Source organism: Benincasa hispida, chromosome 12 (genome assembly GCF_009727055.1).
Source record: "Benincasa hispida cultivar B227 chromosome 12, ASM972705v1, whole genome shotgun sequence".
NCBI lineage: Eukaryota > Viridiplantae > Streptophyta > Magnoliopsida > Cucurbitales > Cucurbitaceae > Benincasa > Benincasa hispida.
In genome coordinates, this window is record NC_052360.1 from 14,826,036 (window position 1) to 14,838,885 (window position 12,850).

Below are 12,850 nucleotides of genomic sequence, written 5' to 3' on the forward strand. Positions count from 1 at the left end.
TAGTATGCATTATCGAGTAGCCGCAATCATACAGTGATCACATTCACTTAATACCACAACTTTACACGATGACCGCAATCGCTTGACGAGCGCAACTCCTATGCAATGGACACATACGGTTGATTACGACAACATCCATGTGTTGATTGACGCGTTTGCCTTTGCGATGAAGAGTTTCTTTGCATGCAGTCGCCTATGCGGTGGTTCGGTTTCCGCATTTGCGTCCGTTTCCTGCGTTAGCTACAAAAATAGAACATTGAACGCATAATAACACATAATAACGGGTTAGCTGAGATTCTTTAATGCTGAACGATGTAAGCTCATTTTCTCATGAATTCCTAGCACAATTGCCACATATTTTGCTCAACAACCTTCATAATTCTAAGTAAAAGGCCTAAGATGACATGCATTTCTGCATGTCATCAGTGTGCGATGGACAAGGGAAAATGAGAAGGCTCGACCTATATCTTGGCAAGGCTTTCTGACTCTTGGTCAAGAAGCATGAGCCTATGATCTCAGCCCGTGAGATCACGGAGTCCCTGCGGGGGATGTTTGGACAGCCGTCTAAACAACTTATGCATGAGGCTCTTAAATATATATTCAACTCCAAAATGCAAGAAGACACCTCTGTTCGTGAACATGTGCTAAACATGATGGTCCACTTCAGTGTAGCGGAGTTGAATGGGTCTACCATCGATGAGGGAAGCCAGGTTAGCATAATCCTGCATTCTTTGCTGGAGAGCTTCCTGCACTTTGTTAGTAATGTGATTCTTAACAAAGTGAAATATAACCTATGATCATCCTGGTGAAATGAAAGTCTTTATTATGAATGGTGTTATATAATGAGACTAAACATTTCGTGGTCCAGTCTTATGCAAACTCATTTGTATAGAATATCCCCGCTCGTATGTCTAATACATGAATGATCAAGATCAGATCATTTGTAGAACTTTATAATAATTGTAACACCTACAAAGCGGTCTATACTCGTAGTGTCATCAGGATAAGGTACCCAGCCTTATCTATATATTATAGACCATTTAGGTTATCACTTAAACATGATCCACCTGTATGTCTCCACATACATGTTTAAGTTACAACGATAACCTTGGATGTTAGTTTATTGGCTTGTGGTTAATGCAACAAAAATATCACATATTTCATAGACAAATTGTATAAAAATATCATATATTTTTAATCATATAAGAGTTTGTTCATACAAGGTTTACAAACTATAGGACCCTACGAGATTTAGGGCATTAAACCCAACAATCTCCCACTTTTTCTAAAGCTAGTGGGGTGTACACGATAATAAAATTACAAGTACATAAAACAATAAACTAGGGCATAACACGCCCAGTACAAGATCTCTCACTTGCCCTATTCCAGCCGTGGTCTATCCCATAGACCTATACTCTGTAGGTGACCCTCAAACACAGTAGTCGTGAGGGCCTTTGTAAACAGATCAATAACGTTGTGCTTCGAAGCTATCTTCATGACAATCATGTCCCCTCGATGTACAATCTGTTGGATGAGATGATACTTCTGCTCGATGTGCTTGCCACGCTTATGACTCCTAGGCTCATGGGAATTAGCCACAACACCACTATTATCACAATAAAGTGTGATGGGCTTTGACATGTCTGGAACAACTTCCAGATTAGTCAGAAATTTATTGAGCCAAACGACCTCCTTAGTAGCTTCACAAGCTGCTACATACTCAGCCTCCATGGTGAGTTCGCGATGCACCCCTATTTAGTGCTTCATCATACTATTGTCCCTCCGTTAAGAGTGAACACTGATCTTGAAGTGGATTTTCGAGAATCGCTATCAATTTGAAAATTAGAGTCCATGTATCCTTTAAGGATCAAATCCTTAGAATCATACACAAGCATGTAGCCCCTCATTCTCCGTAGATACTTGAGAATGTTCTTAACGACTATCATGTGATCTAATCCAGGATTAGACTGATATCTACTGACTATCCCCACTGCATAGTGATAACGGGCAGAAATGCACATTATTACAGTGCTAAGTTATTAAACAATATTGGATTGCGTTGATGAAAAATGATAAATTGCGTCCATTAAGCATAAAATCTATAATATTGCGGTTGCGTGCGTTAGTACAATGGAACTATTTATTTTTGTATTTTTTGTGCAGAATATGCGTTAAAGCATTACCGAGATTGTGATCATAGGAATTCATTGGTCGAGCGCAACTTCATCGCAAGACTTTGCGTTGATCGCGCTCGCAAATACTCACCCAAGAAGAATCATCGCAACATGGTGGACGCATTCAGACGAAAGGACAATTAAGATCGATGGGACAGAAAGCTGACAGTAGTAGGATCCAAATTAAGTTGATAGCCGATAACGGTCACAAAGTACATCCAGCTTTATCGGTAACAATTATCTGGCGCATCAGTCAGGAATTAAAGCTGTCCCATCTGTACAACCAGGAAAGAGAAGCCGCCGTTCACCTTTTGATACCCTATAAATACCAAGTGCATTCTTCAGAGAAGGGGTTAAGCAGTCGATTAATTCATCACTTTACAAGTTCACTACTCTGTTCATAGTTTTCTTTTCCATTTCACAGCGGAGCTAGAGAAGAGTGGTGATGCTGGAGATCGTCCAAGGTAGCTCGAGAGAGAACCTTGGGGCGTAAGAGTAGAGAGCGGGTTGACTCTCGCAAAAGCGAGAATATCTTTAGAGCACGAGTACAACAGTGTAACACCTGGTGGCAAGAAATTGCCCCAGGCTCTTTACTATACTTGCATTGTTATTCTGTACTTCATCTTTTATCTATTCAATGGAAGTTATAATTCTACATCTGCTCACTCTCTTAATACACACGAGTAGCTAAACTAGTTGAATGGGTTAAGAGGAACTAAGCTAACATGAGCTAGGAAGTTCATTGCTTGAGATTGTCTTGTTTTATGTTGTGCTAAATATCCCTTTAGAGTTGCTCGAGAGAGAATCTAAAGAAAGAACCTAATGTCTCGAGAGAGCTAGGTTAGAATTTGACTTGAAAAAGCAAGATTAGGTTTGCATAACCAAGAAATAGGGACTTAGAGATAAGCTCTGTTTGTCAACTTGCATCGCATGCATCCTAGGAATAGGAATGATATTATGCGGTCGCATATTTGTGTGAATATCATGTTGTCATCGCATAAATAGAAATAGAGGTTTATGTGTAAACCCTGTAGACTTATCGCATATTTGTCACATGCGTTCTAGCCTTAGAAGCCGTGGCATTCATGCCGAGAGGTGGTTTACTATTGTATGTATGTTGCATGATCGCAAGGCATGAACGCAACCTAGGGAGTGTTAGCCGAAACACTTCTTAACCCGTTCACCGCATATCCATTGTATTTTCGATTGCCAACTCTTTTCAAACTCTGCCACATTTATTATTATTTTCATTAACGCAACAACAAACCAACCACCTTAATTATTTTACCCGTTACCACAAAGTTTTCATAAGAAAATTATCAACGGAAACTATTTTCACAAGTCCCTGTGATCGACCTTGGACTTACCAGAAAACTCAGCGCAATTTACACTTGGATTCCACTGGGGAAACTTGAGTGCACAACGTACTTCCGCCAATGCATATCATCCATATTCTACACTTAATAAAATCACGCATCAAGTTTTTGGCACCATTGCCAGGGACTTCGGCAAAATAGTTTGTTAACGATAGTTCTTTTTTTGATTTCTTTGCAGGACTCTCAATCTCTGGCGAATTACGACCCAGAGATTGAGAGGACTTTTAGGAGGAGACTAAGGAACCGCCAACAGTAACCACAATCCGATAAGGAAGAGATGGCGGAACTGCTTAGGAATGAAGCACCATACAACAACAATGTCATTGCAAATCCAATTCTGTTGGCTAACAATCGCAATAGGCCCATTAGAGACTATGCATCACCAAACCTCTATGATTTCTCTCTGGGAATCATGAGGGCTGCTTAGACAGAAGTAGATTTGAAATGAAACTTGTGATGTTGTAGATGATCCAAGCTGCAGGTCAATTCAAAGGAAGGCGTGGCGAGGATTCGCACGCCCATCTCCGAAGTTTTATTGAAATCTACAATACTTTTGTGTTCCCGAGTATCTCTGCTGAGGAGGTTCGACTAACGTTGTTCCCATTTTCTCTCTGTGATCAGGCTAGGAAAGGGGCTTACTCGCTCGAACCAGGAGAGATCACTTATTGAGAGTAGGTGGTGGAGAAGTTTATGAAGAAGTATTTCCCACCTACAGAGAATGCAAGATGAAGAAAGCTTATTACTAATTTTGAACAAGACATGGACGAATCGCTCAGCGATGCTTGGGCGAGGTTTAAAAGGTTGGTTCGAGATTGTCCGCATAATGGGCTGCCAGACTGCCTTCAGATGGAAATTTTCTACCACGGTTTGAATCCTGCTTCGCAGACTGCTGCCAATGCGACAACAGCTGGTGGTCTACTTGACAAGACATATGATGAGGCGAAGAATATCCTGGATCGCGTCTCCAAGAATCATGAAGACTGGAGAGAGAGCGACTAGAGATTAAGACTCAAGGATTCGGACGTAAATAACGGTGTTATTGTTTCATTGCAAAACCAAATGACCGCAATGATGAATTTGATTCAAGGAATGACGATCAGTAGCCCAACACCGCAAGGTGGGCAAATTAACACAATAAGTCAAAGCACCACAAAGTGTGCGACTTGCAGTGATGGGCATGTGATGGAGGATTGTCCATAAAACCTACAGTTTGTATATTTTGTGAAGAACAACCCCTTTTCCAACACCTACAACCCTAGGTGGAAAAACCACCCAAACTTTGCTTGGAAGAATCCACAACAAAACTTTAAATCCGTGGCACAAAAAGAAGGGCAACCAGGGTTCTTTCAACAGAGCAACGGTCAACAGAGCAACCAAGCAAGTAGCTTACAACAACCACCGCAATCTTCTTCCCTAGAAGGCTATTGAAGTAATATATAGAGAAAAATGAGACGGTGCTTCAAAGTTAGGCTACGTCCATCCGCAACCTTGAATTGCAAATGAGCCAGATTGCAAATGAGCTCAAAAGTAGACCGCAAAGGACGCTGCCAAGTTCAACCGAGCTTCCACGTAACCCAGGGGGTTCAGGTAAGGAGCAATGTCAGGTTGTGACATTGCGCAGTGGAAAGACTGTGGAGGGAGAAAAGAAGGACCAGAACAGATCAATCTCCATCGCAGCTAAACTTGCGATTGCAGCAACGCAAGAAGGAGAAAAAGAAAATGAAGCAGTAGATACTGAGGTTGCATCAACCTCAAAGTCAAATGAAACTGGAACCGTGAAAGTCCAGTTACCACCCTTCCCTCAAAGGCTTAAGAAGAAGAAAAACGAAGAGGTATAGTACCAACACTTCCTATCTATGTTAAAGCAATTACATGTTAACATTCCTTTCAGTGAAGCGATTGAGGAAATGCCTGCCTATGCCAAGTTTCTGAAGGACATGGTAACTAAGAAAAGAGGCGCTGGAAAATTTACCACGGTGGCATTAACGCAAAGTTCCAAATCTATTATCCCACCGAAGATGAGCGATCCTGGGAGCTTCACTATTCCTTGCTCCATAGGAGGACTCTATATTGGGCAAGCTTTGTGTGACTTGGGGGCTGTCATAAATTTGATGTCGTTGTCGATTTTTAGACAACTAAATGTGGGGCAACTTGTGCCCACATCCGTGACTCTCCAACTGGCCAACAGATCTCTGGTTCATCCAAAGGGTAAGGTGAAGGATGTGCTGATCATAATTGATAAATTTATTTTTCCAACTGACTTCATCATCCTGGATTATGAGGCCGATAAAGATGTTCCCATCATTTTGGGTGACATTTCCTATCAACTGGTCGTGCTCAAATTGATGTGCACAAGGGCGAGATCACTTTGAGCATAAACAGACAAAAGCTCAAATTTAATATAATTCGTACCATGAAATTTCTTGACAAGGAAGACCTGCCAGATTTGGAAGATGACGTAAATTTGGTTGAAGAAGAAAAGTCTGATGAAGTGTATGAAGAAGAGGATGCCAGTGCATCCGTAGCTTCCTGCAATGCCATAGCAAAAAAAAAAAAAAACAAAGAAGAAGGATCGATCGAAACGTAAGAAACAGAGCCGAAGGAAGAAAGAAACATAACGCAACCTTCTCTCGTGGAGCCACCAACCCTTGAACTAAAAAACCTACCAACACATCTAAAGTACGCATTTCTGGGGCAGAATGAGAGGCTGCCAGTAATGATTTCCTCCGCACTTAATGCAGATCAAGAGAATGCGTTCATGAGCATTCTCAAATAGCATGTGCGAGCAATCGGCTGGACGCTCGCTAATATCAGAGGAATTAGCCTTGCGTACTGCATGCACCATATTTGTCTTGAGGATGACCACAAAGTAACCATTGAGAATCAATGCAGACTTAATCCTGCGATGAAAGAGGTCGTCAAAAAAGAGATTATCAAGTGGCTGGATGCGGGCATTATCTATCCCATTGCAGATAGCACGTGGGTCAGCCCCTTGCAATGTGTGCCTAAGAAGGGCAGAATGACGGTATTCCCTAATGAGAAAAATGAATTAATACCGCAAAAAACCATCACTGGATGGCGCATATGTATGGACTACCACAAACTAAATGCGGCCACAAGGAAAGATCATTTCCTTTTGCCATTCATTGATCAAATGCTGGACAGACTAGCAGGGAATGCTTTTTACTACTTCTTGGATGGATATGCCGGGTACAATCAAATCATGATAGCTCCTAAAGACCAAGACAAGACCACATTCACCTGCCCATATGGGACATTCGCTTTCCGCCGCATGTTATTCGGCCTCTGCAATGCGCCAAGCACGTTCCAGAGGTGCATGATGGTAATCTTTTCAGATTTTCTCGAGGACTCAGTAGAAATATTTATGGATGACTTCTCTGTTTATGGGAACACTTATGAAGTCTGCCTGGCCAATTTAGAGAAAATATTAAAAAGATGTGAAGAGACAAACCTGGTGCTTAAGTGGGAAAAATGTCATTTCATGGTGACAGAGGGTATAGTGTTGGGACACAAGGTCTCTAGAGAAGGTTTGGAGGTGGACAAAGCAAAGATTGACACAATTGAAAAGATTCCATCTCCAACCAACGTGAAGGCAGTACGAAGCTTCCTGGGGCATGCCGAATTCTACAGACGATTCATTAAAGACTTTTCTAAGATAGCAAGACTATTGAGTGCATTACTAGAGGTAGACAGAAAGTTTGAATTTGACAACAATTGCCTCAACGCATTTCGAATTTTAAAGAATGCATTGATTACCGCACCCATCTTAATTGCGTCGGATTGGACACTACCGTTCGAAATCATGTGCGACGCAAACGGGTATGCGATGGGAGCTGCATTAGCACAAAAGAAGAAAACAATTTTGCACCCAATCGCATATGCGAGTAAAACCCTGAACCCTGCTCAACTTAATTACACCACCACTGAAAAAGAGCTCTTGGCTTTGATTTTTGCGTTCGAAAAATTTCGGGCATACTTGTTGGGAACCAAGGTACTCATTCATACTGATCACTTGATAATCAAATATTTGATGACAAAGAAGGACAAGCCGAGATTGATCAGATGGGTTCTCCTCCGTCAAGAATTTGATATCGAGATAATTGATCGTAAGGGGACAGAGAATCAAGTTACAGATCACTTTTCTAGATTGGAGAATCCTGAAGTTGACTGCAATGAATTTGAAGTGAGTGTCGTGTTCCTAAATGAGCAGCTGTTTCACATAGAAGAACTACCATGGTATGCGGACATCATTAACTATTTGGTATGTAAACAATTTCCTAAAGATTACACCTACCATCAACGGAAGAAGCTCAAGAATGAATGCAAACACTACTATTGGGATAAGCCGAATCTGTATAAAAGAAGTGCAGACCAAATCATTCGATTATGCATACCAGATGCTGCTCAACAACGCATATTGTCACAGTGCCACGATTCACCTTATGGAGGGCACTTTGGAGGACAACGCACTGCAGCCAAAGTTTTGCAAAGTGGATTCTTTTGGCCTTCATTATTCAAGAATGCTGTTGACTACGCAATGAAATGTGATCGGTGTCAACGCACTGGCAACATTTCATGGAAGAACGCAATTCCAATGAATACTATCCTGGAGCTGGAATTATTCGACGTATGGGGGATTGATTTCATGGGATCATTCCCTCCAAACGGTAAGCACTATATTTTATTAGCCGTTGACTATGTCTCCAAGTGGGTAGAGGCAATTGCATGTGTCGCAAGTGATGCGGCAGTAGTCTCCCAATTCCTGAAGAAAAATATTTTCACGCGTTTTGACACTCCCTGTGCCAGCATAAGTGATGAAGGATCACACTTTGTCAACCACAGTATTAAGGAGCTATTGCGCAAGTACAACATCCTCCACAAAGTGGCCACCGCATACCATCCGCAAACAAATGGCCAGGCTGAAGTGTCCAACCGTAAAATTAAATTGATACTTGAAAAGGTAGTAAAACCTTTGCGGAAGGATTGGATAGTGAAGCTTGATGATGCATTGTGGGCATACCGGACCGCATTTAAAATAGGTATGTCCCCCTATGCATTGGTATTCGGCAAAGCGTGTCACTTGCCCTTGGAGTTGGAATATAAAGCATTGTGGGCAATCAAGAAACTGAATTTCGATTTAAAGGAAGCAGGGGAAGCGCGGAAAATGAAATTGATCGAGCTAGAAGAATGGAGGAACAACGCATATGAAAATGCGAAAATTTATAAGGAGCGCACCAAACGCTGGCACGATCAATGCATATGCGGCAAGAACCTCCAAGTCGGACAGAAAGTCTTGCTTTTCAATTCACATCTGCGACTCTTCCCGGGAAAACTAAAGTCTCGTTGGTTCGGACCGTTCACAATTCGACAAGTACTTCCGCATGGCGTGGTGGAATTATCAAATGACGATGGTACAACCATATTCAAAGTCAATGGGCAACGAGTAAAGGTATACCATGGAGAAGATTGGCATCAAGTCGACTGCATGGAACTAAGAAACTTTGAATAAAGAAGGAAGTAGGTGGCCCCTGCGTTGTCACATGATCGCAATTTCTCAGGGACGAAAGTTTTGGAAAAACTTCAAGTCTTCAACTCTTTTCTCCACTACTCAGAATCTTCACTATCTTTCAGCTATCTTTTCATTTTTCAATTCTATTTACATTAAAAAAAAAAGAGATTTAATTTGCATTAATGATTTTTCTTTTGTTTAAAATAATTTGACCGTCTCTTTGTTTCCTTACAACGATCGAGGCGCTGAAATGCGACGATGTCACGCGAAGAAGCATTCATCTTATTCCATCACTGCAACCCACAGAAGAAAGATCGCCGCAAGGATGGATGCGTCAACACAATGCAGGCGACAGCACAAAATTTGGCGATGTACTCTTCCTTATCTTTATTTCAAATTTTGCGCTATCACATTGCATGTCGCTTTTCGAAGTTTTATCACCACATCCTTCTTGATTACCACAATCATTTAACAAGTAGATAAATTTACTAGTTTACTGCATTCTGTTTTTTTACCAAGTAAGATTTGAATGATGAAAAATATGCTTCTATTTCTTTCGTATATATTAGAGTCAATTTAATCTTAAGATAGTCACCTCATACAATATTTCTAGAAGTTAGGGGTTTGCTAGCTTTCTTTCAAACTCTCTTTACAACGTATTCTAGAACATCACATAAGTTATTTTAATCTTTTGGCAATGGGGACATTGCCGCATTTTAAATTTGGGGGTGAGGTATTTATTTTTCGATCTTGCTATTTTCATTTCTAAAAAAAATAAGCTCTATTTGTCAACTTGCATCACATGCATCCTAGGAATAGGAATGATATTATGTGGTCGCATATTTGTGTGAATGTCATGTTGTCATCACATAAATAGAAATAGAGGTTTATGTGTAAACCCTGTAGATTTATCGCATGCGTTCTAGCCTTAGAAGTCGTGGCATTCACGCCGAGAGGTGGTTTACTATTGTATGCATGTTGCATGATCACAAGGCATGAGCGCAACCTAGGGAGTGTTAGCCGAAACCCTTCTCAACCCGTTCACCGCATATCCATCGTATTTTCGGTTGCCAACTCTTTTCGAACTCTGCCACATTTATTATTATTTTCATTAACGCAACAACAAACCAACCACCTTAATTATTTTACTGGTTACCGCAAAGTTTTCATAACTCTCCCACTACCATAAGCTACCATAGCTAGGATTTTAGTTAAACCCATATAGGGAATAGGTGGATTCCCAACTCTCCCACTACGTTGAGGTTTCCTCAACATTTGAGGTGGATTTGACCTACTAGATGAACCCACTTCAACAACTTTTGTTGAGGTAATAGGCTCTTCAACAATCCTTGTTGAAGATTTAGTTGTTTTTTTGGAAAGCTCATTCAACACGATTTTACTTCTGGGTCTGTGCTCCCTTATGTGGTCCTCCTCAAGAAAAGTAGCATTTTTCAATACAAATACATTGTTTTCTTTAGGATTATAGAAATAACCACCCCTCGTTCCCTTGGGGTAGCCTACAAATAGGCATAACCTTGAATGTGGTTCAAGTTTCTTAGGGTTGGCCTCAAGCACATGTGTTGGGCAATCCCAGATTCTGAAATGATATAAACTAGCTTTACGACCATCTTCAGAGGTATTTTGATAACACTCTTAGATGAAACGCAGTTCAGGATATAAGTTGTAGTCTCCACTGCATAACCCCCAAAACGAGTCAGGTAAGGAAGCGTAACTCATTATAGACCGAACCATGTCCAACAGGGTTCGATTTCTCCTCTCTAATATACCATTTTGTTGAGGTGTACCAGATGCTGATAGTTGAAAAACTATTCCATGTTCTTTAAATATTTCTGCAAAGTTAAATCCAAAAACTCTTCACCTCAATCAGATCGAAGCGTTTTAATCGTTCTATTTAATGTATTTTCAACTTTAACCTTGAATTCTTTGAACTTTTCAAAAGATTCAGACTTCTGTTGCATTAAATAAACGTAACCATATCTAGAATAATCATCAGTGAAAGTGATGAAATATTCATAACCTCCCCTGACTTTAACATTCATCGGACCACAAAGGTCTGAATGCACTAGCTCTAAAGGTTCTTTGGCCCTATGACCTTTTTCAGTAAAAGGCCTTTTAGTCATTTTTCCTTCAAGGCATGACTCATACAAAGGTAAAGAATTTTCTTTTAACTCGCTTAGAAGTCCATTCTTCATCAACCTCTCAATCCTATTGAGATTAATGTGTCCTAAACTTAGGTGCCAAAGTTGGGCGTTTTCTTTAGGAGAAATTCTAAGTCGTTTATTTTGAGTTACGACAGTTTTAAATATGTCTATGTTATAGAGGGCATTTTTTACTAACGGTCTTAGCATGTACAAATTATTTTCTAGTTTAGCAGAATATATATCAACACCATTCTTAGCAATAAACACTTTATTATAAGAAAAATGAAGTTGATAATTACATTCCAAATGACACTTTACAGATACTAAGTTCCTTTTTAAGTCAGGAACAACAAATACATCATTTAAAATGAGAAATATGTTCTATAAAGTTAACTGTAGACCTCCCACTGCCACAGCTGAGACGACGTGTCCGATTCCAACTCACATCGTTATCTCACCAACATCAAGTTGCCACTAGGAACTAATTCCCTAAAATGAAGAACAAATATGGTTAGTGGCCCCAAAGTCAATAATCTAGGCAAAATCATCATTCTCCACTAAACAAGTTTCCAAGACAAGCAAATCACATTTACCTTGTTTGGCCTTCTTCTTCTTTGCCAAATATCTGAGGTAGTTCCTCTTCCAGTGGCCATCCTAGTTGCAATAGAAACACTTTCTCTTGCCAACCCTCATTGGTTGTCTACCCCTTGGAGCAGCAACTTGTGGGTTAGCAGGAACCTTTCCCTTTCCACCATTCTTCTTCTTCCACTTCCTAGTGGCGGAGGAAGAAGGTGCAGACTTAGTTCCAGAGGTCGAACCTTTGTGGAACTTTTTAGATGATGAAGCAACATCTGCTTCACCCTTCTTCTCCTTGCTTTTCAACAAGGATTGGAAAGTCTGCAGCTCGTTGAGCAGAGTGGTAAGGTTGTAGTCAATCCTGTTCAGAACAGCATTGCTATGGAAATGAAGGAAGTTATCTGGTAAAGATTCCAGAATTATGCTAACCTAGTTGGCCTCATCGATGCTTGATCCATTCATCTCAGTCATGTTGAAGTGGATCATCATGTTGAGAACGTGTTCCCAAACAGATGACCCTTCTTGCATCCGTGAGTGGAAAACGTACTTGAGAGCGTTGTGCCTGAGTTGTGCAGACGGTTGTCCAAACATTCCCTACGGAGACTCCATGATCTTACGTGCAGTGACCATGGGTTCATGCTTCTTGGCAAAGACTTCGTTAAGACTGCCAAGATATATGCTCGAGGCTTCTCGTTCACCCTTGTCCACCGCTCATACACTTATCGAACACTTCGAGCAGCAATAGAAGCTGGAATGGGAGGACACTTCTCTATCAGGACGAATCGGAGATCATCGATGATTAAAATTGTGTTTATTGTATCTTTTCAACTAGCATAGTTTTCACCAGTTAGTTTGTCGGCAGCAAGTAAGCTTAGAGTCACAGTAGCCACAATAAAATTGTTGAAACAGAACAAACTTAATTAAGTCTTCTTGCATTAAACCACTTTTAGAAAACCAATCATGTTTTAGCAAAAATAGTCTAGTGTACCCTAAGTTACATCTATTTTGCAATGATACTTTAGTGAGGCAGGA